The following is a 22,759-nucleotide window of genomic DNA, read 5'->3' as shown; positions in this document are numbered from 1 at the left end:
TATAATTAACATTGCTAACTTGCAACACTAACAATAATTATCATGCTCCCACTAACATGATGATTATTAGCATAACACTTATGCTCCCACTAGCTTTGACATGTACTCAGAAATCAGCTGGACTTCTAGAAATCAATACTTTATTGACTTTCTTACCAAAGTTCAGATTTCTGATACGAGATGCTTTGATAAAACTTTATCAAAATCATACACATTTCCTTAGATAGCATGCATGTGTGTCTAAACAATTTCAGAACTATGAAAAGGGATGCCGTAATCATAGTCTCAATTGTTTAGAGCTTTTGCCATCTGCTTCAAATCTACTTGGTGGAAGTGTTTCTTCACCATCATTTTCATGAATCGGAGAGAAACCTTATAACCCTTAGATTTTATGGTGTATGTGTTCTTATCCATGTGAAACGTCAAAACCATAGTCACAAGACAAGGATAATGACAAATCCAAACTCATATGGACTGAACTTATGCAATCTTAACTTCTTGCCACCTGGCAGTACAGGGCCTGCCATTGCTTCCAAGTTGTTATGCAACCAATTGAGAACTTTTAGAACTCCTATGCAAAGCCAACTTTAACTGGAATGGGCACAGAATATGTCAAAACGATAGGTTATAAACCTCACGTCGTGTTCTAGTGTTAAACTATAGGTTTTTATTATTATTATTATTCTTGATTAGATCTTGAAATTCTTTTCAGGATCTTTAAGACTCCCACTGTCCTCTTGACATATAAGACTATCTTGCCAAATTTTCAAGAGATAGTTTGGATTCTTTATCAAGACAAACACTTCACACAATTGGCCTTAGTTGGTCTTTGTTTATCCAAAACATCACAACTTACCAATTTCAAATGTACAAGAGTAGGACACTTTTACTCTTACATTTGACAAGTGTTAATAATCCTTCTTTAAGATGTATCACTCAAATTACAATCTTGGAGTATGACTCTAAGAATTGTTTTGGAACGAGGTATGACTCATCTTCTTGATTTAACCATTTCAACAATTCATGACTCCTCTTCTTAGTCATAAGAATGCACTAAGATGACCTTTAGAGGACTAATTGTGAGATGATTTCTAAATCATTAAGATGATCACAAACATGATACTAAAGTACTCTCCCATCTTTTCAGATTTGAGAAACTTTTATCTTTCTGCCTAATTTGATTCTTCCCATTCGTTCTGCCATACATTGAGACTTTTCCAATGTTTCAGAATTATACTTAAACTTGTAAGTATAACCATATTTACTAAACTTTAGTAAATCAAATAGTCTTAACGAGCTTTGTGGTGGACATGACCAGTGCACAAGAATGTGTACTCGATCCCTTTAGTCCTTCACTTGACTCACACATCCATGTGAACAAGTAATTAGTCTTGATTTTCCAATGCTTGAAAGTTCTCATTCATCATACTATTCAACTTGCATGATTCCAAGTTTTGGTCCAATTGAAACTTGGGCGATGAGGAACTTTCCTGATTTGGTAAATTTAGACACTACCACAAATGAAAGAATCAAATCCATTTTCCAATATTGCTGTCAGTGGAATCATATAAGCAACAATTTTCCACAAATGCCATTGTAAGGATACTTCAAATAAATAAAATTAAACAATTTTCTTTTATTTTAAAACTTTGCGGAAAAACTTATCCTTACAATCCACATGGAAAATTGTTGTTATCTATTCCTTAGCAATGTATCATAACTTCTTAAGCAACCGCTCAAAATTCTGATGCGATCGAAATCCACCTTCGCGATCAGAATCAGCATATACTTCCTTTAAGATTTCTCTCTATTCTTTGATTCTTAAAACATCAACATGTGACCCAGTCACATCATGTAATGAGGATCTCAGAATAGAACTTAACAGAGTTAGATAATGGGCTCTACCTGATGTAGAGTCAAACTTATTGACTTTAACATCCTTAGGTAAATTTGGCAGCTTTGCAATCAACGCCCCTTCCTTTGGCAAAATAAACATATGGACCCTTTGGTAATGGGACTATCTCAGACTTAGCCTTTCTCTTTACCATTTGGTCAACCGGGTTGACTATGGCCAATCCCTTTCCATTGGGAATAGAATGCTTTTTCTGGATTTCCAGTGTCACCATTGTCACTGTCCATAAAGTTTTTGGGAAGTTGATCTTCTAATCAAATTTGCTTTACTATCGTTCCATATCATTGTTGATTCAGCAGCACCAAGCAAATAGATATGATCATTAAGGTTCATGTCATAGTCTGTTTCATAGTAGTCCCAAAGGAACTCACTATGTGACTTAGAAAGTGATTGAACATCCAACTTTCTTAAGACTTTGACACCCAACTCTCCCGGCTTGTCGATATGTGACTTCATCTCTAAGATGTGATCACACATAGACCTTGCTTGCCATTAGGGCTTGAGTGACCTTGAACTTGTGGGTTAGGGAGAATAATTGGAGGAGGTGGAGGAAGAGAAGTATGACTTCCATGAGCCAAACTCGGGAAGTCATATTCATTAGGAAAGCTTGGTTTGGGAAGATCATTATTGTCTAAACCAGACATCAACAATGGGAGAAATTCACGTAAAGTTGATTTAAGTCCTTAATATAACACCCAATATGATATATTAAGGCTAGGACCCAACAAACTATTTTATAACTTGGAAGAGGGATGCCGTAATCCAAGCTATAAAATATTTGAAGGTAGGTGAATGACGATTCACCAATTTCCACCAAGATAAACGAAATGTATTATTAGGTTTTAATTGGTTTTGAAACTCCTAGATTCTTTTGAGATTCATTGAACTTTTCAATGGCATGTTTCAATCTCGAGTGTGCCCTTCAGGTTTTGTGACTGGGATGCCGAGGATCACAAAACAAGGTGTGAAGTAACCATGCAAATATACTTGGTACCCTTAATATTTACCCCTCATTCGATGTGCCAGTTAACCACACACGCTCCAACGATACTATGATAAACATTAAGTTACCCTTTGCCTACCTTGTTAAGTCCAAGTTAGTGTGTTGGTTAACCACACACGCTCCACTAACAGCTTAAACAAAGTGTAAAGTGTAATTTCATGGATTAGCACCTTATTCACATTTTCCTAAGTAACTAAGATTGGGTATTTATAAGTGTTTAGTTACTTAGTATTTATCATTATACTTATAATGAAGGGAGAATTATAGTCCTTGTCCTACCTGTTCGGCTAACGACCCTCCACCGGTCAAGGAAGCGGTGGGTGAGAGTGGACACCCATTAAACTGCCATTTTATAGGCAGTAACCTTATACCCCCCTTATAGACCGGCTTCGTGAATGAGGCCTACTAATGGTAAGACGACTTGCTCTTATACATATAATATATTAAACTTTTAATATTATAATAGTATAAGGGTGTATTTTAGACATTTAAAATACTTGGTGGTTTAATCGATTATTAAACTAGACTTTTAATTTAATTAAACTCAAACCATATATTTATGGATTTAATAATACTCTTTTAATTAAACGCTTTAATTAACTATTAATAAAGTCCATAAGAGTTAATTTGAACTATTCAACAAAACATCATAATTCCAATTATTAAACTCAAAATTAAAACCATTTAATTAACTGTTTAAGTTATGAACCCAAGAGTTTTAGAATTCAATTCTTTTTTTTTTTCATAAAAAACTTTTCTCAAATTCCAAAACTTGAGGGCAAGTTTTGTAATTTTTGAAAACCTTTGGATTCCATAACTTATGGCATTAATTGTGTTTGATGATGAAACTTTCCATGTTCCATACCTTAAGAACAAGTTATGGAATTCTTTAAAACATTAACACCAAATTTTGTAACTCCATAAAAACTTTGAATCAATTTTTTTTTTAAAAAAAAAATTTGATATCCATAACTTATGGAAGTTTCAAAAACCCTTAAGATCACAACTTTAAAAAAAACTTTTGAGCTCCAAAATTTTATGACAAAATATGTAACTCCTTAAAACATTTAGATCAAACTTTTAAAACTAATAAAATAATCATATCATTTTATCTTTTACTAAATTTGACCTAATTCAACTCATATAACAAATGATTCAAATTTTACAAATAATTCGTTTTTCACAAAGCAAGTAATTATCTTAAAATTTGACAAACGTCATGTTTTTTTTTCCTTTTTTTTCAACTTGAAAATAAAACATTTGCATCAATATAACAGAAAACAACCCATGGCTCTGATACCACTATTGGGTTTTGAGCATTCTAACACTCTTATGGTGTACATGCAACCCTATAAACCTTGGATCTCTGTTTTCTCTATTATACATGCAAATATTAACTATTCCAAGGTTTCATCCTAACTAGCATATTATGAAGCACCTATACTACAAAGTTCTAGTTAGATGACATACCTTTTGATGTAGCTTGATGTCTTCAAGCTTTAAGAGCTTAGCCCCAATAGTGTGGAAGCCTCAAATGGAATCACAAATCACCAAAACACCTTGGAAGAACTTGAGAGAATATGTATGCACACTAAAATCGGCCCACTCTTATTTTCACACACTTGTACTAATTTTGTGAGCCAAGGACCCCTTTATATATTATGGAGGATTAGGGTTACATCCATGTAAACCCTAATACCCATGATCTTTCATTTACATAGGATACATGGGTTAAAAGCTCCATGGACCATCCATGAAAGCTTAGCCCAACCTAAATGAACTTGGCCCATTCCATATATATAAGAGTCCATATTTAATTAGTTCTTTTTGATCACTTAATTAATTCTAAATTAATTCTTGATCAATACTAATTAAATAATATGATTCCATATTAATATATTAGAACTTATAATATATTAATATAAATCATAAATATACTATTCTCAAAAGACTATCCATATAAATTGTGCCGGTGAAGTGCAACCCAAATGGACCATGCCGGGTCGGGTCAAGTACATACCAAATATAGTTATGGACTTAGACATTAATCCAACAATATCTACAAGATATTAAGGATGGGAAGATAAATCCCACCTTTGCAGGTATGTATTCAATTAAATCTAATAACTCATGACTTGCTACTTCATGGGTCCTTGATACTGGATGTGGTTTCCACATTTGTTCTGATTTGCAGGGGCTAAGAAAAAGTAGAGCATGGGAGAATAAACTTGGTCATGGGAAACAACAAGTCGTCACCAGTAACCAAGATCGGAGTTTATTCTTTAGTGTTGAGTAATGGGTTAGGACTAGATTTAAATAATTATTGCTATTCGCCAGATATGGCAAGGAACATCATTTCTTTTCAAAGATTATATAGACAAGGTTTCAGATATTCATTTGATAATAGCAATGGTTCTATTAATGTTTATTTGAATGGTGTTTTTTATTTCAATGCATTACCTTGTAATGGGATTTATGAATCTATGTTGATTGTAGATAATTTAGGAAATGATGTCTTGAATATTGATTCGTCCAATAGTTTGGACAAAGCATGCTTGTGGCATTGTCGCCTTGGCCATGTTAACAAGAAACGCATAGCCCAACTCCAAAAGGATGGAGTCTTGGAGTCATTCGACCTTAGGGACGATGACGTGTGTGAATCTTGTTTACTTGGGAAGATGACCAAGTCACCCTTTACTGGTACATGTGAAAGGGGTGAGGGCGTATTGGATCTCATACATACTGATGTATGTGGACCCTTTCGGTCCACCACAAGGGACGCTTGTCACATCTACGTGACTTTTACAGATGATTATAGCAGATATGGATATATTTACTTGATCAAGCAAAAGTCAGAAACCTTTGAAAAGTTCAAAGAGTTTAAGAATGAAGTAGAGAATCAGTTGGGCAGGAAAATCAAGATGCTTCGATCTGATCGAGGGGGAGAGTACCTAAGTCTTGAGTTTCACGACTATCTAAGAGAATGCGGAATAGTTTCGCAATTGACGCCTCCTAGAACGCCACAATTGAATGGTGTGGCTGAGAGACGTAATCGAACCTTGTTGGACATGGTTCGTTCTATGATGAGTCGTGCTTCGTTATCGATCTCATTCTGGGGGTATGCCTTAGAGACTGCCGCCCATATCCTTAACTTAGTTCCCACCAAGAAGGTTGCCAAAACACCTCACGAGATGCAGACAGGGAAAGCTCCCTCGTTAGCACATATCAAGGTTTGGGGTTGTGAAGCTTTCGTAAGACGAGAGACTCACGACAAGCTAGAACCTCGTAGTGAGAAGTGTTATTTCATCGGCTATCCACAGAAGTCTTTTGGCTATCTCTTCTATAGACCAAGTGACAATGCTGTCTTTGTTGCTAGGAGAGGGGTTTTCAGAGAAAGAGAACTCATAAGTCAAGGAGACAGTGGGAGTCAGATTGACCTTGAAGAGCTTCAAGAGTCAGGAGATGAAGGAACCTCTGACACTGGCGTTCAACCTGAGGAGGAAACTCCTGTTGAACCAATTGACCAATCCTTACCTCTTAGACGTTCGAGTAGAGTTATTGTTCCACCCCAGTTTTATGGTTTCCATATTACTACTGACGGGGATACGTTTATTAGTGATAGTACACTAATAAATCTGGACGAACCTAATAGCTAAAAGGAAGCCATGGCAGGCCCAGAGTCTGCTAAATGGAAAGAGGCAATGGACATCGAGATTCAGTCCATGTATGACAACCAAGTTTGGAATTTGGTTGACAATGTACCAGGTCGTAAGACAGTCGGGTGCAAGTGGATCTTCAAGAGGAAGACGAACATGGATGGGAAAGTGCACACTTATAAAGCGCGATTGGTCGCGAAGGGCTTTACTCAAACTCCTGAAGTTGACTATGATGAGACCTTCTCGCCGGTTGCTAAGATAAAGTCTATTAGGGTAATGCTCTCAATAGCTGCGTTTCATGACTATGAAATATGGCAGATTTACGTTAAAACTGCTTTCCTTAATGGGAAGTTGGCTGAGGATGTTTACATGAATCAGCCAGAGGGTTTTGTCGATGCGAAGCATCCAAATAGAGTGTGCAAGCTTGAGAAATCCATTTATGGATTAAAGCAAGCATCTCGCAGATGGAATCTTTGTTTTGACGAGAAGGTCAAAGAGTTTGGTTTTCTGCGAAGCGAAGATGAGTCATGTGTATATGTCAAGGCCAGTGGGAGTATAGTGAGCTTCCTCGTATTGTATGTCGATGACATACTACTCATAGGAAACGATATCCCAACCTTGCAGGAGGTCAAGTCCTGGCTTGGGAAGTGTTTCGCTATGAAGGACCTCGGAGAAGCTGCGTATATTCTGGGTATAAGGATAGTGAGAGACAGAAGTAAGAGACTAATAGGACTCAGTCAGGATACATAATTGGAAAAGGTACTAAAGCGTTTTAGTATGGAAAATTCCAAGAAAGGGGAGTTGCCAATTCAATGCAATACCAAACTGAGTAAGACTCAGAGCCCGAGTATAGAGGAAGAGATAGTTGATATGAGCCGAGTACCTTACGCTTCCGCAGTTGGATCGATTATGTACGCTATAACCTGTACTCGCCCTGATGTGGCCTTCGCTTTGAGCATGGTCAGCAGATATCAAGGGAACCTTGGTAGAGCACATTGGATTGCTGTAAAGAATATTCTTAAGTACCTACGAAGGACCAAGGAATGGTTTCTAGTCCTCGGTGGGAGTGATGACTTAAGGGTGCGAGGGTACAGTGACGCTAGTTTTCAGACGGATCGGGATAATTACCGATCGCAGTCGGGATTGGTCTTTACCCTGAACGGAGGAGCAGTAACTTGGAAAACTTCCAAGCAAGAGGCCGTAGCAGATTCAACGTGCGAATCAGAGTACATTGTGGCAAGCGAGGCGTCAAAGGAGGCTATATGGTTGAAGAACTTCATTGGAGACCTTGGAGTTGTGTCATCCATAAAGGAGCCCATGGAAATTTTCTGTGATAATGAAGGAGCGGTTGCCTTAACCAAGGAACCAAGGGATCATGACAGATCTCGACATATCGACAGGAAATACCATTTTATTAGACATCGGGTAGAAGAGGGACTCCTCGTTGTGAAGAGGGTATCGTCAGAAGATAACCCAGCAGATCCCCTTACGAAGGGACTGAGTAGGGTCAAGCATTTGAAGCACGCTAGGAGCGTTGGGCTAAAGGACGATATTAGTTTAGATTAGATAGGTAGGAAATTTGTAATAGATAATTTTGTATTCAACATTTGATGATTAAATAAAGGTGTGTTATTTATAAGAAAGGTTACTATCTTATGTTGATTATTTATCTATTGTTTCAATTTTGCATGTTTTGACTTCCTGAATAATAAGATTGTTCGAACAGTCCACAATCGCTCATATGTTGGAAGTAGATATGAAAGAAGATTGTCATAAATTTGTTTGTAGATTGTCTAAAATGTTTTAGACATAGCAAAGGTTTGCTACAAAGTTTATGAGTGCTTATGAAATATGTTTTGAGCATTGGAATAAACCCGCACTTTCTAGTATCACTTCATGCAAGTTATCATAAGTGATCGCAAGATGATAATATCATATAATCTTTAAACCTAGAGATATGGTTATTGTTTGCTGGTTGATTATGCATTGATAATACGAAAACGCATCAGTAACTTGATGTTATAAAACGTATTATTGTGTGTAACTTAGCTAATGGATAATAAAAGCATATAAGTCGAAGTTTATCTGTTCATTTTATCCTAAGAGAATAAAAGCGATATCTTGGCCACTTGATGATTTGGTTTAACTTATGTGCCAGGCTCGGTTAGGATGAAGTTGATGTGTTCAACTAAATTCTATGTCGAACAAATCAGAGATTGAGAAACAAAATGCTGGACAATAAGTATTGTTGGCATGATATCTAGAACAGAGGATTATACGATCCCTTATCTGAAGGACAGGATTTTTGATCAGAGTTGACAGAAGCGTATAAGAGCTACGATTGCCAACCGGATCCTGAAGTCGTATGTGAGATATAGTTACTAGACTTATCCAAGTGGGAGACTGTTGGATTAGTGTCTAAGCCTGTAACTATATTTGGTATGTACTTGACCCGGTTATGCATGGTCCTTTTGGGTTGCCTTCACCAAAGCAACTTGACAAGGTAATTTAAGGAAAGAGAGAGGATATTATGGTTTATTAATACATTATAAGAATAATATATTAAAGGAGAAATCATATTTATTTAATTAGTATTAGTCATAAATTAATTAGGAATTAATTTGATGACTAAAATAGATTAATTAAACAAAGGGGCATAAACTGTCAAATGTGTGATAGTTGAGTTTTGGGCTGGGAAACCTAATGGACTAAGGGGGAACGAAATTATGATGAAGGATCATCATATTTTCGTCCAAGGCCTTGTTCCAGAAGGTTCCTTGGGCTTCTTGGTGACTAAGATGTCCATTAGGGTTTAGACTGAAACCCTAGCAGCCTACAGTATAAATAAGACCCCTAGCCTTCAATTTTCGGCCACTGGCTTCCCAAGAGAAACCCTAGGCCGAAATTAAGCATCCTCCCTCATCTCTCATATTTGCCTTCTTGCTTGTGGTGTTTGTAAGCCATTAGAGGAGTTACAATTGTGACTCTAAGCTCCAAGAAAGAAGATTCAAGCTTCCATTGAAGAGGTAAACATCTAGATCTGATGTTATATGTTAATTTCGAAATTATGCATGCTAGATTAGGGTTTGTAAGTCTTGGATTCATTGCATGTACAATAGAGAAACCTAGATCCAAGCATTAGGGTTTGTATGAGCACATAGGATTGTTCTTATGTCTAAAACCCATCAGTTCGCTACAGTTAGACTGGCAAGTCTAGGGTGACAAAAGTCTACCGATTCCGACACCTGAAGAACGTCGTTCAGGCATATCAGTCATATCAAGCATGGTTATAATAACTCACATAGGGATTAGCGAAACTATTTGGTTTACGGGAAGCTTACACTTCATTAGTTTTATAAAAAGAAATAAAACTATATACTATTTTCAGTACAACATTCACTTACATCTTGGTCTTAGGGTTTAAGACTACAGTTCACCCTAAAGAAAATATCGGATTTTCTGGAAACATACATTATTACTTTACAAGGAAAAGATACAAAAGAATTAAATACAATTACAATTCATATTAAAGGAAATATCGGATTTTCTGGAAACATACATTTTTACTTTACAAGGAAAAGATACAAAGGAATTACATACAATTACAGTTCATATTAAAGAAAATATCGGATTTATTAAAATATACGAAACCTTTTTTCGCGAAACAGTTACAAACCCTTTTCATACAAAATGCTTATGAACTCACCAACTTAATTATTGACACTTTTCAAAATCACTTGTATTCTCAGGAAACCAGTAGACAGGTACTCAACCCTTCTTGAGGGTCGACGTCGTCGTCTCATGTTTTTCTACTTGTCAGTTATTTGTATTCAACTTTTGAACAAACAAAGTTTTGAAAACAATGTAATACTTGAAATCTCAATGTATGAATGTTTGTGTTGCTATGTTTCATTTATATTCAACTGTTATGATATTGTACATGAAGTCACTCCATCCGCCCCCAGACGTTTCCGCCGTTCTGGTTTGGGGGTATGACAGATTGGTATCAGAGCATTGTTTATAGTGAACTAGTATATCAAACCATACAAGATATACAACTATAAATACAATAGGGCTAAAACACTCTGACTATAAATATACTTTTAAAAATATCATAATATTTTATGTAAAGTATAAGTACATACAATTTAGGGCAGTGTCATAACGAGGGCATAATAAAAGTAGTATGATGAGTTGAAAACTACGGGTAGGCCACGGGATATGTTATTAGACATTAAATAAATATAGCATGATTAACTATATTCATCCGAGGTGTGAGTAGCATATGTTGGGAAATAGTCGTAGTAAACAACGAGTCTATACTTACCAACATTAAGATACCCAGAACCAAACACAACATTTAAAATACTATATGTGTATTTTAGGATACTATAGAACCCCCCCCCCCCTAAATATTTTACGTATTTCTCATACCTCTATGCTCACACAGACAACATGGCTGAATTTCACTACGAAGACCCCCACTACCCTGCCGTAATAGCCAACGAATGGATCGAGAAGGAACCAGAGGAAATTAATCAGGAGGACCCGGAAGCGAGTCCCGAAGAATACCAAGAGGTGGATTACGAGAGGGAGGATTCTGAGGAAGAGTCAGATGAGGATGAAGGCGCTGGAGGGATCTTTAGCGAGCCTTACCATATCAAGAGCAGGCAAGAGACCCTTTCACCTCCTTCTTCCCAGGATGCCCATCCACAAGGGGAAACCCAGCTACATGCTCAGGCTAGAGGGGACGCCCGATGATCCGCATTAGGCAGGCACCCACTACACCAAACTCCGGGCCCCAGCACCCTCACAAATCAAGCACTACCTCCAATTGTACCACCAGTAGCCCGTCTAGACACCCAGGTTCAGGCTCTCCATCATGAAGTAATGGAGATTGGAGGTGAAGCTCGGAATGCGACAATACGAGTTCGACGCCTCCGCGAAGAACAATAACACCATTCAGGAGCTATACTGAACCAGCAAGCATAGCAGGAGGACATTACGGTCCGTCTACACTCCTTAGAGGAGGAAGTGGCCACCTTGAGACAACAAATCCTTGCAGCTGAGACTAGGGCAGCCTTAGCAGAACAAAGAGCGGAGGAGGCCACTCGCGAAATGAGTGAAATGGCTGGGCACCATGTGCGCCATTTCGGCATATGATAGACTAGCATAGCCAAGTGAGTTAGTGACTACACTACTCGCACTATGTCTTAAGTTTATTATGTCTTTCATCACAACTAGTAGTAGTAGTAAATCAAGAGAGGTACGCCCTCCAAGAACTCATGTAACCTGAATCAACTAGATGTATTGATGGCTATATTCTATTATGATAACTTAATGTTCGTACAAAGCCTACTACTACTTACCACCATAAGTATATTCTGATGGTGTGATCGAAAAACTTGAGAGTCATACAACAAAACATGTAAATTTACATGCGTACATACATAAATACATACATAAATATAGATAAGATACAACTAGAAACTACCATAGTTACTTACAAGCTAGTTTCTCGCCATGCAACAGAATCATGCCTTCACCAGGAAGTAACCAGCCAACCGGCGAGACATCAATTATGCAGATAGACTCCGCTACTTTTCAAGCTGAGGTCACAGTCGCCGTCACATCCGTCATGGCACAACTCAATGCTAACAACACAAATGAAAATGGAAAAGGTGTCGACAATTCCAACCGCAGTGAAGACCAAAGGAATCAATGTGTGACCGTCTATAATTACACCCCAAAACACCAACCTAAGAACAAGAAACGAGAGTTCTGGATCAAGAAAGGGGGCAGATCGACTCAAGGGCCTACCAAAAGGCAACAAGTTGTGGCAGTCCTACCCCCACTGACCATACTACCTCAACACCGAGAAAACCTGTAACATCCCAATTTTCAGGTCCAAAAATTTCTTTTTAATTAACCAACACATAAAAACATTCATAAGAAAATACTGTGAAAACACATCATCTCATAAAACAATGTGTCATGTCTGAAAACCCAAGCCATAGAATAATAACATATCAGAGTACAATCCCAGAAAACTCCATGCGGAAATCATATGTGTGTGTGATGCGATGCTACGCCGCCGGCTCCTTCCCCTTTGACGAAGAGGTACCTGAAACCAAAATCGAAACCGTAAGCACAAAGCTTAGTGAGTTCCCCCATCATACCACATACCATACAATATCATCGGTATCTCTCAACTGGTAATCATCATCGGTATCTTTCAACCGGTAACCAACATCGGTATCTTTCAACCGGTAATCGTCATCGGTATCTTTCAACCGGTAACCATCATCGGTATCTTTCAACCGGTAACCGTCATCGGTATCTTTCAACCGGTAACCATCATCGGTATCTTTCAACCGGTAACCGTCATCGGTATCTTTCAACCGGTAACCATCATCGGTATCTTTCAACCGGTAACCGTCATCGGTATCTTTCAACCGGTAACTGTCATCTGTATCTTTCAACCGGTAACTGGGGACTATTCCACCCCCTACCACTAGCATACAACAGCAAGGTACAATCATACAGTCAAGCATATCCGGGTACTGACCTACCCCACGGCCCTAAGGGCCGCTGTCAGGGATCCTAATCCCTACTATACACGTAACATATCATGCAGATAATACTCGTGACCAAAGCACATAACCAAACCAAGATAATTATCACAAAGACAATCATCTTACAAATACTCCTCTTTGGTGGGCCGGCATTGTGGCCTTAGACCCACCCCTACTGGAAGGTAACTCACCTCAATGTCGTGCAGTGTTTGAATTATCCTCGGCGCACAAGTCGACTCCCTTCGACTCCTCGATCCCTACACGACGACCTTCAAGTCAACACACAGCCAGTACAACCCTAAACAGGGTCAGTCCAAGTCTAGTCAAAGTCAACTTCAAGTTGACCCGACTCGCTGAGTTGGGCCGTCAACTCGCCGAGTCCCTCACCCTTTACTCGTCCTTATCCATGACCCGACTCGTCGAGTTGGGCCGTTAACTCGATGAGTTCCTCCCTCACATGAACATCGCATGAAACTCATCCGACTCGCCGAGTTGATGAACAACTCGTCGAGTTCACTTCATCTGATGAACAAGTTCTATCCTCGACTCGCGGAGTTGATGAACAACTCGTCGAGTTCATCTTCATCCTTAAGAAGATTGCCTTGGACTCGTCGAGTCTGTTCTAGCACTCGTCGAGTCCCATGAACTCCAGGTCTAAAATCACGTCCAATACATTGGGTAACTCTTCCTGTCCGATTACAACCCTTCTAACACTCAACTGGGTTCCTTTGACTCTCAACAGATATGGGGCTCAAAGCCTCGGACTCGTCGAGTCCAAGAACGGACTCGCCGAGTCAGTCATGTCCACACTCTAAATCCTTGAATTCTGATGTACAACCTTTGATCAAAAGATAGATCCAAGCTTCTATAATCGATCTAGCACGTAAAGTTACAAACTTTACGTGCTTGCATGGGACTTTGAGCTCAAAAAGACATAAAACAAGCTCTTAAGATGCATGGGGCCTTTCATGGGTGCAAAAGCAGTCCCCAAGTGCCTTGTGACTCCTTTAATGACGTGATTCAGAAGCTCTAACCCCCAACCATGTTTGCAATCATGGTTGGCCATCAAAAGTGGCTTATAAAAGCCCTAAGTCTCCCCAAAAGGGATCTAACAAATGAAAGAGCAAGGTTACAGCTTTTTACCTTCAATGAACTGTAGAAGGTGCACAAACTCGGGTTCCCTTGATCTTTACTTGCTTCCTCAAGCCTTTCTCCTTCCTTCTTAAGACCACAAGCACCAAAATCCACCAACAAGGCTTAGATTGCTTCAATAACGGCTAGGGTTTCAATGAGAGGTGTTTTAGGAGCATAAAGGACGTTGTGGCCGTCATAACAATGTTTAAATAGGGTGCAAACCCTCAGATTAGGGTTTTTGTCCAGTCAGAGTCTACTCGTCGAGTCCGGGACCCGACTCAACGAGTCCATCACTTAAATCCCGCGCCTCACCCCGCTTCTACTCGGCGAGTTGGTCCTTCAACTCGCCGAGTCCAAGGCCAAAAATGCAAAAATACTTAAATAAAAATACATTCCAAGAACCAGGTGCTACAAATCTCCCCCACTTATTTTGGACTTCATCCTCGAAGTCTGCTGCTCGATCCTGGAACAGCTCTGGGTAATGCTCCATCATCTCATCCACCGGCTCCCAAGTCCATTCCGAGCCCTTCCGGTGCTGCCATTGCACCTTTACCAGCTCAACCCTCTTGTTCCTCAGATCCTTCGACTTCCAGTCAAGAATTGCTACAGGTCGCTCAATGTAATTAAGGCTGTCATCGACCTGAATATCCTCTAAGGGTACTACTGCTAAGTCGTCCACCAGGCACTTCCGCAGCTGAGAGACGTGGAAAGTGCTGTGGATCTGACTGAGTTCGGCTGGCAGATCCAACCTATAACCCACCTTACCCACCCGGGCTATGACCCTGAAGGGTCCAATATACCTGGGACCCAACTTGCCCCGCTTCCTGAATCGGATGACGCCCTTCCATGGCGACACCTTCAGGAGAACCATATCCCCGACCTGAAACTCGAGGTCCAATCGGCGCTTGTCGGCATAACTTTTCTGCCGACTCTGAGCGGTCTGAAGCCTGCTCCTGACCTGTTGGATCCGTTCGGTCATCTTGAGCACTACATCGGTGCTCCCTATGACCCTCTGGCCAACCTCGCCCCAGCATATCGGGGTCCTGCACTTCCTCCCGTACAACATCTCGAAGGGAGGTCGATCGATACTCGCATGATAGCTATTATTATACGAGAACTCCGCCAACGGAAGGTAGGTATCCCAACTACCTGCGAAGTCTAAAACACATGCCCGCAGCATATCCTCTAGCGTCTGGATGGTCCGCTCGCTCTGACCATCCGTCTGCGGGTGGAAAGCGGTGCTGAAATGCAGACGAGTACCCAACTCGTCATGAAACTTCTTCCAAAACCTGGAAGTGAACCGTACATCCCTGTCGGAAATCACTGAAACTGGCACCCCGTGCCGCGACACCATCTCCCTGATATAGATGTCGGCCAACTTCTCGGCCGAGATACTCTCCGGAATCGGAATAAAATGAGCGCTCTTGGTCAATCGATCGACGATGACCCAAATCGAATCCACCCCTCGCGCGGTCCTAGGAAGCTTTGTGATAAAATCCATCGTAATATCCTCCCATTTCCACAGCGGGATATCTAACGGCTGCATCTTGTCGTGTGGCCTCTGGTGCTCGGCCTTGACCTTCCTGCAGGTCAAGCACCGCTCCACGTACCATGCTACCTCCCGCTTCATGCAGGGCCACCAATAATCGGGACGAAGATCTTTATACATCTTCGTCGCTCTGGGATGGATAGAAAATCTGGATTTGTGTGCCTCCTCCATCAGGATCTGGCGCACGCCTCCATGATAAGGGACCCACACCCTATGGTGAAGAGTCAATAACCCTCGGCTATCATAGTCGAAGGAGGAAACCTGCCCTACAATACGCTCGCTCTTCCAATGTTCCTCCTTCATGGCCTCCTGTTGGGCCTCCCGAATCCGCTCCAACAACGGAGTCACCACTGTCATCCTCAGACAGATATCCCTGATCGGCGCTGCCTTGCGGCTAAGCGTGTCGGCCACCACATTGGCCTTCCCCGGGTGGTAGATGATATCACAATCATAATCTTTTACCACATCAAGCCACCGACGTTGCCTCATGTTCAGATTTGGCTGGTCCATGAGATACCTCAGGCTCTTGTGGTCCGTGTAAATCGTACAACGAACCCCATAGAGGTAATGACGCCAAATCTTGAGGGCGAACACAACAGCCCCCAGCTCCAAATCGTGTGTCGGGTAGTTTGCCTCGTGAGGCTTCAGCTGCCTCGAAGCGTAAGCAATAACATGCCCTCTCTGCATCAATATTGCGCCCAAGCCCGAGATGGACGCATCACAGTACACGACGAGATCCTCCATGCCCTCTGGCAGGGCCAAGATTGGCACCTCGCACAATCTCTACCTCAATGTCTCGAATGCAGCCTGCTGCTCAGGCCCCCAACGAAAAACCACGGCCTTCCTCGTTAGCCTGGTCAGGGGTACGACTATCTTGGAGAAATCCTGGATGAATCTCCGATAGTAGCCGGCTAATCCTAGGAAACTCTGAATATCAGATGGAGACCTCGGAACCTCCCATCTCATCACGACCTCCACTTTGGCCGGATCTACCGAAATCTCGTTCTAGTTGACAAGGTGCCCAAGAAACTACACCTCGCGCAACCAGAACTCGCACTTGGAGAACTTGGCATACAAGCTCCCCCTCCTCAAAGTCTCCAGAACCTCTCGCAGATGCTCCTCATGTTGCCCTCGCGTCTTGGAGTAAACCAAGATATCATCGATAAACACTATCACAGACCGGTCTAACATCGGTCTACACACGCGGTTCATGAGATCCATGAATGCGGCAGGAGCGTTGGTGAGCCCGAAAGGCATCACCACGAACTCATAGTGGCCATAACGCATCCGAAACGTCGTCTTCTGCACATCCTCCTCTCTGACCCTCATCTGATGATACCCTAAACACAAATCAATCTTGGAGAACCAAGATGCTCCCTGTAGCTGGTCAAAGAGGTCATCAATCCTCGGGAGTGGGTAACGGTTCTTCACCGTTACCTTATTCAGCTCCCTATAGTCTATACACATCCGATGCGACCCGTCCTTCTTCTTCACAAACAGAATCGGGGTTCCCTAGGGAGAACTACTCGGTCTAATGAATCCCTTGTCTAACAGCTCCTGCAGCTATGTAGACAACTCCTGCATCTCAGGAGGAGCCAACCGATACGGTGCCTTGGCTATCGGAGCCGCACCAGGGACTAGGTCGATCCTGAACTCCACCTGTCGCTCCGGAGGTATCCCAGGCAACTCTTCGGGGAATACGTCCGCAAACTCTCGTACCACGGGCACATCGCCCACCGTCGCCCTACCCGCCTCCCGGGTATCCATAACATAGGCGACATAACCTACGCAACCCTGCTAGAGGTAGCGCCTAACTCTCGCTGCCGAACATAAAGCTGGTCCTTGCTGTGGCCTCTCGCCCTGAATCACCAGTTCTCCCCCACTTGGGGTCCTAATCCACACCAACTGCTGCGCACAGTCAATCACTGCCCCATTGGGGCTTAGCCAGTCCATACCGATAATAACCTTGTTCCCCCGCAAAGGAATGGGAACCAGATCTACCAGATAACGCTCCTCAAACAGTCGTAGGACGCAATCTCGGTAAACCTCCGACGCTCGTACCGACCGGTCGTCCGCAATCTCGACCTCTAGAGGGCAATCCAACATGCCCGAAGACTCCGGAAACTTCTTGCTAAGCGCAAGAGAGACAAACGATCGGGTAGCACCCGAATCAAACAATACCTGAACTGGAATACCGTTCACATGGAACGATCCTAACCAGAGCGCATACATAACATATCAACATCACAACAGCATATCATAAAAGCATAAACAAGAAGTCATACCCGTCACCACATCATGTGCAGCGCGTGCCTCCTCGGCTGTCAACTGAAATGCTTGGCTCCGCACCACTGGAGCCTCTATCTTGGCCTTCCGGCCATCTGCAACTCGCGCTGTCGCTGAGACCGTCGCCACTGCTGGCGCCGCTGCTGACGCTGCTGACAATCTCGGGCAGTTGGCCTTTTTATGTCCCCTCTGATTGCAATGGAAGCAAATTAGGTCTGTCATCTGTACCACAGGAGTAGGGGCGGTACAATCTCTGCCAAAATGCCCAACCTTGCCGCACTTATAGCAGCCCGAACCCGACCCAGTGCGGCAAGCTCCCTACTGTGACCGACTGCATTTCCCACAACGGTCCCGCCCAGACTGGCCTTTTGGCCTACCATCGGATCCCTTGGGCTTCTTCCCTGAAGCCCCCATCGTCAGCCCCTCCACTGCCTTCCTTTTCCGGATGTGCTCCAGATCAATCTCCCTCTCCCTAGCCCTGGCAATCATGGAATCCAGGGTAGGGCAAGCTGAGAAACTGACATGCTCCCGGATGTCAGCTCGTAACATATCATGGTAGCGGGTCCTCCTCATGTCCTCATCACCCGCATACTGGGGCACCAACAATGCCCTCTCCCGGAACCTGGCGGTGATCTCCGCCACAGTCTCCGTAGTCTGTCTCATGTCCAAGAAATCTCTAGCCAACTGCTGAAGCTCCACCGCAGGTGCGAACTCAGCCCTGAACCGGGTCACAAAATCTGACCAGCTCATAGCCTCAACAGTCGAGGCTTCCAGAGAGTCACCAACCGACTCCCACCAATCTCTGGCCCTGTCTCTCAAACATCCTGCTGCATACCTCACCTTCGACCCCTTGGGGCAGAAGCTAGTTAGCTGTGCCGACTCAATGTCTGCAATCCATCGTCTGGCAGCAATGGGGTCCTTCGCCCCATGGAAATCCGGCGCACCGCTCCCTCGGAAGTCCTTGAAGGACAGTGTGCGCGTACCCGTCTGGCTAGACGCCATATCACTCCTGAATGCCCGGAGGCGATCCTCCATCAGCTCAATAATCCCTTCCTTGATCGACCCGAAAATCACCGGGGTCGACTCAAGAATGCCTCTCGTAATCTCAGACGCGATGAACTCGCGCAGCCCATCATCAACCTACTTGGATCCTGCACCCGAGCCCGATCCTGGTCCTGATCCGGAACCTCCTGCTCCATGTCGCGTGGTCACCATGCTGGAAATACGCGCATAAATGTCAGGATCATACATACTCTCGAGAGGTCTAACACACTCTCTAAGGTTCCCGATTCTGTCTCAACCTTCCTTGATCCGAGTACGGGTCCTCTGCTTTCAGTAGTACGAGCCCATACTACCTTCCACATCTACCCGTACTTTCATCAAGGATTGCTTCGACTTCACCAAGTCCCTTTTACCGATACCCTTTCCACTGACCTCATCCTAGGCTTTCCTAGGGCACTCTCCGACCTACCCTCCGCCATCAGCTGCACTCGGAGTCCCCACCACTTCCTCCTAACTAACTTGCGGATACTGTTACATATCCGTTCCTTAGCTAGTTGAAGGTGGCCAGAACCCCCAAAGCACAAAGCAAGCAGCATTCGAGCATTGGGTAACCAAATCAGGTATAACCTACACAGGCCATCCTACTGCTGACTATACAGTCCTAGCATACAGCTCATACAACAGGCATATAAGGCATCCTTCCTAGATCCTTAGCCCTAACTAGCATTCAATTCTCAGAATCATATATCAGGCACACAAGGCATCCTCCTAGACCCTTAGTCCTATTCTAGCATGCAGTTTTCTGAATCAAAACCATATAGCATAACATATCAAGTATGGGTATCTTGGGGAAAACTTACTTGAGCCCGGCCGGTCGCATGCATCACACACTTCGTCTTTCGTAAAATCCTTTCATTTAGATTTTAGAAAACCATTTTCCTTGTAAAAACCTTTTAGCCCCTCAGTTTGAGTCCAGACACCCCCGAGGGTGTGTCCGAATCCCTCAAACCAGGGCTCTGATACCAACTTGTAACATCCCAATTTTGAGGTCTAAAAATTTCTTTTTAATTATCCAACACATAAAAACATTCATAAGAAAATACTGTGAAAACACATCATCTCATAAAACAATGTGTCATGTCTGAAAACCCAAGCCATAGAATAATAACATATCAGAGTACAATCACAGAAAACTCCATGCGGAAATCATATGTGTGTGTGATGCGATGCTACCCCGCCGGCTTCTTCCCCTTTGACGAAGAGGTACCTGAAACCAAAACCGAAACCGTAAGCACAAAGCTTAGTGAGTTCCCCCATCATACCACATACCATACAATATCATCGGTATCTCTCAACTGGTAATCATCATCGGTATCTTTCAACCGGTAACCAACATCGGTATCTTTCAACCGGTAACCGTCATCGGTATCTTTCAACCGGTAACCGTCATCGGTATCTTTCAACCGGTAACTAGGGACTATTCCACCCCCTACCACTAGCATACAACAGCAAGGTACTGTTGGATAAGATGTCTAAGTCCATAACTTATTTGGTATATACTTGACCCGACCCGGCATGGTCCGTTTGGGTTGCACTTCACCCAAACTAGTTATGGATAATTTTATGAGAGTTGTATACTTATGATTTATTAATATATTATAAGTTATAATATATTAATATAAAGTCATGTTACTTAATTAGTTTTTAATCTTGAATTAATTATGAATTAATTTAGTGATTAAAAGGAAGACTAATTAAATCATGGGCTATTATATTTATATGGTGTGGGCTAACACTCATTTGGGAATGGGCTAAGCTTATATGGAAGTCCATGGATGATCCATGCAGCTTTTACCCATGGATCCTTGGAAGAGGAAAAGACATGGGTTATTAGGGTTTCACCCTAACCATGTACACTATATAAACAAGCTTATGTTGCATGAAAAACACTCTTATGTGTGTGTAAGTGTGGTGGCCAAAATCAAGAGTTAGTATACTCTCTCATACATTTTCCAAGTTTGTGGTGATTTGTGATTTCCATTTGAGGCATTCACATTATTGGTGCTTGGCTCTCAAACTCCAAGGAATCAACAATCAACAAAAGGTATGTAATTCATCTAGTTCTTTTATGGTTAAAAGTACCCCATGCCATGCTAGATAGGTTATAAACCTTGGAAAATAATATTTTGCATGTATCTTAGACAAACATAGATCCAAGGTTTAATAGGGTTGCATGTACACTTAGGAAGTGTTAGAATGCTCAAAACCCAACAGTGGTATCAGAGCCTAGGCTTGTTTGTTTGATACTTGATGCAAAATAGTAAAAAAAAGTCGAATTTTTTGCTGTCTGCCTGATGAACTCACCGAGTCCATGGGGGGACTCGCCGAGTTAATGAGTAAACTCATCCTACTCGGCGAGTAGGTTCGTGCACTCGGCGAGTAGGAGCCTCAGAATGCAGATTTTCGACTTTTGCTGCTGGAAATGGACTAGAAACATTACCCTAAACTGTTTTGGTGTTTTAAAACTTGTTTTAGTTGGTGTAATGGTTGTTCTAATCCATTTACAATAGCTTATATCAAAATTTCATGCTTTGTATGTGTTCATATAATTCTTGAAACTTTGATGATCATGTTCTTATGAATTTAGAAGATGATAGGAATTATTTGCTGAATTGTTTAGGATTAATTCTTGATCATTTATGTGTTTTAATGGAGTCCATAATTTGTCCTCAAGTTATGGATATCCAAAGGTCACTTCTTTTAAACACACACTTAAAACACATAAGTTACATGGAAATGAAGAGTCTTCATTTTTATGAACCTTTAATTCATAAGTTATGAAATGAAAGGTTTTGAATAGTTTCAAAACTTGTCCTCAAGTTTTGGAATTTGTAAAGTTACACACACTTTAATATACTTTAATTCCAAACCCTTAGAGTTTTAAAAGTTAAAATTCAACCCTTATACTATTTATAACATTAATGGTTAATTATTATATATATGTATAAGATCAAAGTCGTCTTACCGCTAGTACGCCTCATTCACGAAGCCAGTCTATAAGGTGGGTATAAGGTTGTTGCCTATAAAATGGCAACTTAATGGGTGTCCACTCTCACCTACCGCTTGCTTGACTGGTGGAGGGTCGTTAGCCGAACGGGTAGGACAAGGACTTATAAATTCTCATTAAAAGTATGATGAATATTATAAAGTAACTAAACCTTATATAAATTCCCAATCTTAGTTACTTTAGGAAAATGTGAATATGGTGCTAACCCATGAAATTCACACTTTGTACCTTACCAAGTCGTTGGTGGAGCGTGTGTGGTTAACCGACACACTAACTTGGACTAGTAAGGATCACGAAGGGTGACTTAATGTTTATCATAGATCGGTGGAGCGTGTGTGGTTAACCGGCACATTGATTAGGTGATAATATTAAGGGTACCAAGTGAATTTGCATGGTTATTCACACCTTGTTTTGTGATCCTCGGCATCCCAGTCACAAAACTTGAAGGGCACAATCGAGATTGAAACATGCCATTGAAAAGTTCAATGAATCTCAAAAGAATCTAGGAATTTCAAAAACCAATTAAACCTAATAATTCATTTCGTTTTCATGGTGGAAATTGGTGAATCGTCATT

The sequence above is a fragment of the Lactuca virosa genome, chromosome 8 (genome assembly GCF_052849685.1).
Source record: "Lactuca virosa cultivar CGN04683 chromosome 8, Lactuca_virosa_CGN04683_v6, whole genome shotgun sequence".
Taxonomy (NCBI): domain Eukaryota; kingdom Viridiplantae; phylum Streptophyta; class Magnoliopsida; order Asterales; family Asteraceae; genus Lactuca; species Lactuca virosa.
Note: the sequence above shows the minus strand (reverse complement) of the source record.